The sequence below is a fragment of the Solanum stenotomum genome, unplaced genomic scaffold (genome assembly GCF_019186545.1).
Source record: "Solanum stenotomum isolate F172 unplaced genomic scaffold, ASM1918654v1 scaffold32352, whole genome shotgun sequence".
NCBI classification, from domain to species: domain Eukaryota; kingdom Viridiplantae; phylum Streptophyta; class Magnoliopsida; order Solanales; family Solanaceae; genus Solanum; species Solanum stenotomum.
In genome coordinates, this window is record NW_026031907.1 from 1 (window position 1) to 4,916 (window position 4,916).

Genomic DNA, 4,916 nt, shown 5'->3' on the forward strand with positions numbered 1-4,916 from the left:
CTGGATAGCTCGAAACTGAACATGCAAATTGAGAATGCAATAATTAATCTGATAATGGTGCATTCATAAATTGAGGCATGTAAAACTGAATACTGAAATATCTGACCTAGCATGTGTAATTCAAGAACTAAAGAAATACATAGCTAGGGTTCTGAAATTCATGCGATAAACTGAGCAATTACATGATAATCTGATTTGGAACATTTAAATAACTAATTCATGATGATCTGTTTAAATTCTAGAAACCCTAGGTTTGTTCATAATCATGGAATCAAGAATCTGACTGAATTCTAGAGACCTAATGGGCGAAAGGAACCCACTAGTGAAATTCCACATACCTGGTGACGAATTCCACGGAGAAATCTTTCGATTCAGGGCTAGAACTGAAGAAACCTCGCTGTGTTCTTGAACTAGGGTTCTTGACCTTTTTCTCCTATCTTGATTCTAATTTTCTAAGTTTTGATTAATGATTTTGACTAAGGTAAGTTCTAGTTATGTTTCTAGGTTTAAACTGATTAAAATCTCATGATTTAAGGTTTAAATGACGTATCTTAGGGGTTAAACGAAATAGAAAAAGACCAAAAGACCCCTGAATTAACTGCTGTCGGAGTGACCGACGGAATGGACTGACGGTCCGTCAATCAATCGACGATCCGTCGATTGGGTCCATAGATCGAGTCTGCCCGACAAGGCTTCACTAAAACGAGCATAACTTTTTACTCGGAGGTCGGATTTTAGCAAACTCGGTGGCGTTGGAAAGATAATTCAATTATCTATCTAACCATAGCTCATGGGACACATAATTCATTTTTTGCTAAGAGTTATGACCATCTGAAGTTGATCCATCAACAATTTTCAGCTAACTGGCTGTTAATCCTAACCTACGGTTAGACCTACAGACCGTGGATTGATTGACGGTCCGTGCTGGTCAACCGTCAATCGGGATTGAAGCTGGGCTTTTGGGGCATCGATCCACGAACACGAACTACGGTCCGTGACCTGACCTACGGACCGTAAGTCCGGCCGTGGGTCAACACTTAGCCAAATTTTCTGACTGAGTTCTGGGGAAGTTTTCTGTCACGAACCACGGACCTGCAGGATGGACCGTGAGTCCATCTACGGTCCATGGATGGTGTCCGTGAGTGCCACCTGTAACACCAGAAATCTGAAATCTCTATTTTCGGATACGGGGTGTTACATTATAATCAAACTTTTGCATGTTTGAGCATTAAAAAAATGTCAGAATTACATGATTTCAGTATTTTTTTCTTTTCTGCTTATCTTAGTCCTCTGCTTTCTAGTACAAAGTACAAACCATTGAAGCACAAAATTACAGTCATCTTCTTCCTCAACAAGAAAGTAATCTTTCTCATTCTTCGCATATAAAGTTTGAATCTTTACAGAAAAAAATCATTTTTATGAGTTGTTGTATACAACTTTTATGGTTTTGCAGAGAATGCTCTTATAGAAACAGCGGAGCAGTTGGGTAAAAAGGACTGGGATTTTGATTTGAATCCTTGTAATGGCAACACAAATTGGACTACACCAAAAATTGACAATACATCGACGTATGTCAACAATGTAACCTGTAATTGCTCTACCTCTGTTGGTTTCTGTCATGTACAAATCATGTGAGCTTCTTCCTGTTCTTCTTAATGTTTTTGGCTTTCTTTCCAAAAAAATAGATATTTTCCACCAAAAGATGAATTCCAACTCTTATTCCGACAACAGGGATGGTAAGCACTCTCCATCTCCAATTCTATGGTTGTGAGTTCGAGCCAGGAGCAAAAAAAAGGTGGGAGTTCTAGGGAGGGTAAAAATGAAAAAAAAAAAAAAAAACTCTTACTCCAAATCAATTGCTTTAACCAAAAATTATACATATTTATCGACATCTAATAATGCAAAAAGAAATATCATGAACGCCTGCTATGAGTACATAGGCTCCTGCTTTTATACTATACCCCTAAACACTATATAATAATCCTCCAAGGTAAAACAGAAAAAATTCCAATGAAATGAACTTTATTTACATGACACACCATATATATTTCTTCCTCTATGTCAAAACTTTGTTTATTTATCTGGAACCAGTTTGATTACCACACGGGGATCTGAAAATAAACAACCTTTGCTTTCATATTTGGATAATGTAAAGCAACAGGATTTCAAATTATAATGTTAACTCTTGTTATAATGTTAACAGATTACTCAAAGGACAAGATCTTGCAGGTGTTCTCCCTCCCTCCCTGATCAAGTTACCTTATCTCACGAAAATGTACTGTTTAACTGACTTGGATCTATATTTTTAAACTCTTAGGAATTTTGTTTTTTTTTTTTATTACCAAATAATCATTTTGATTATCCTTTGCCTGAGATATATATTGTTCAACATCTGTCCTGCAGTGATGTCTCGCACAACTATTTGAGTGGTACTATTCCCCCTGAATGGGCATCTATCAAACTGGAATTTATGTGAGCTGCACTTGAATTGCACTTAATACTTTAGACATTATATAAAAGGTCCCTTTAATTTAAACTATCCAATAATTCATGGTTTTCAGGTCTGTTATGGTGAATCGACTCTCTGGGACGATTCCTAAATACTTGGGATGTAACGATCCTTTCAAAACGATACCACTACTAAAACAAGAAATTTAATTAAATACTTGCAACATTTAAAACCAATTAATGAGGGCATACTGATTTTAATCTAGTAGAGGGATTAGATTCATAATGAACTCCAAAATAAATAAATATAGCATTTAAGCAATTAACCGACCAGATCTTCATGCATATGTTAACCTCACACTCGAGGGTGAAATAACAAGAATATTACAAGCTTTCGAGTACCGAAATCAGCCGGCTCATGCTTCACACAACTTTCAAGACATGTAGCAAATTAGTATATTTCGAATCCATAACAACTAAATTAAAGTTTAACATAAACATAAGAGTTGTACATATACGAATTATCTTTCCAAATCATATTTATTCACAGTAAACAAAGTTCTATAGAACGAGATATGCTTAATCTACTAAACACTACCCAGCTCAAAAACAAATTTTACCACTTACCTAAGAGAAGAGTGTAACTCGATTTCCAGCCAAAAGGACCAAGATTTTCTCTTGTGATCTTGAAGAACAACAGGTTAGATAATGTTATAAGGGACTTATACTTCAGGTGAGACGAATTTCCTAAGAGGAGGTGTCAAAATATAGTAACACAAGATGTGCTTATCATATACACAGCTGTCCAGAAAAGTTGGCTGCCCAAATACTTGTGTGCTGCCCAAATGCATACATATACACCTATGTATATATATCCTTCACCTCCTTTTAAACCTATACATATTTCTAATTAAAACATTACGCAAATACCCCCATACAATACATTAAATTACGATGACAATTATTTTAAGCTCACAAAATTAAAAGAACTGTGAGTACCTCTGAATATACTTTCAATATAATGCCCTCTAGGTCCTATTGCATTCCTGTTTGTCTGAAGTCTCCTTCTTTCCCTTTTGGCATCAATGCAGTAGGCTGAGCGGTAACAACTTCACTGGAATATTTCCTACCTTTGAGAGTTTGAAAAACCTTACGGCATTGTGAGCATTTTCACACCATTTGATGTGTAAAAGCTAGTATTTTCTACTTAGATTTAAATTAAATCAGACTTCATGCTTGGTTAACAGAGAGATTCAAGCTTCGGGTTTTGAAGGACCTGTACCACCAAGCATTTCTGTCTTGACTGAAATGAAGGAATTGTGAGTTGTTTTCTAGGTTGCATACTTTCTTTAGTTGCGTATTATGGTGTCCCCTTTTATTTGGCTGGGATTTTATATTAATATGATGCCTTTACAGAAGAATCAGTGACTTGACTGGAAGTGCGTCAAAATTTCCGCCACTAGAGAACATGACAGGCCTAACTAAATTGCAAGTAAGTCTCTTGAATTTGGTTTTATACATTAATGGTTCCATAGTTGTTGAAAGTGTTCTCTTTCCTGAAACTAATTTGTGACTGCAGGATGTTGAGGAGCTTCAATTTATCAGGGAAGATTCCTTCTTACATAGCTAATATGTCTCAATTGAAAATTCTGTAAGTTTGCCTTCCCTCTGATTTGTTTCTTTCTTTTTTGATATCCTTTACTTTCTCCCTTCCATACACTGCTGTTTTAACCGAATTTATGTATGCGGCCTTCTTGATTATTGTCACGAATTCTGCTCAGTGCTTAGACTTGGAAACATGAGGAGGGGAATTTCAACCTAGCCAAAATTCTTTCATTACATAATCTTTAAAATATTCTTCATGCTATAGGTCTCAAGATGGTATAGTATTTTTTCTGGTTTGAATATGGTTTTCTTTTTGGGCAGAGATCTAAGCCAACAGGCTTGAAGGACCGATCCCGGATCTGGAGCACCTGGACAAACTGAAGACCTTGTAAGTGACAAATTTATCATACTCTAAATTCTTCTTTTAGCTTGCCTGACTATATGCCTGCCGTAAATTCTCAACAAAGCCAACTTCTTCTCCTTCATTGAAGTACATATGATAAAATTTATACCTGAGACTTGATGTCAACGAGCCAAGTCTTCAAACACATTTAATGCAAAGAAATTTTAGTTTCTGACATTTTATAGGTTATTTAGAGCTTGATTCATTTATTTTGAAGTTTTTTGTTCAAATTGATATCTGTTGAAATAAAGATTTTGCTTCGCAAGGTACCTGACAAGCAATAGACTTACTGGACCAATTCAGGATTGGATCGAAAATAGAAATTCCGAATAGTAAGTTTATTACTTTGGATTAGCATGGCTTTGCTTATAACCTACTCATGCCATGAGAATGCTAGATTCTCTTCATCTCAAGAACTTAAGATTCTAAGGACATATATCCCATAAATGCCAATTTTTCA

General features: G+C 35.8%; 2 long non-coding RNA genes across 2 annotated transcripts; both read left to right on the forward strand.

Annotated features, from left to right (window-relative positions):
• The first annotated feature begins 2,200 nt into the window (after window positions 1-2,200).
• Window positions 2,201-2,610, forward strand: LOC125852100 (uncharacterized). The gene is made up of 3 exons (XR_007444970.1): window positions 2,201-2,275; window positions 2,404-2,472; window positions 2,562-2,610. It is a non-coding gene; the product is annotated as an uncharacterized LOC125852100 (long non-coding RNA).
• Window positions 2,611-3,532: 922 nt separating this feature from the next.
• On the forward strand, window positions 3,533-3,937 carry LOC125852099 (uncharacterized). Its single transcript, XR_007444969.1, has 3 exons — window positions 3,533-3,608; window positions 3,696-3,767; window positions 3,865-3,937. It is a non-coding gene; the product is annotated as an uncharacterized LOC125852099 (long non-coding RNA).
• Window positions 3,938-4,916: the final 979 nt, after the last annotated feature.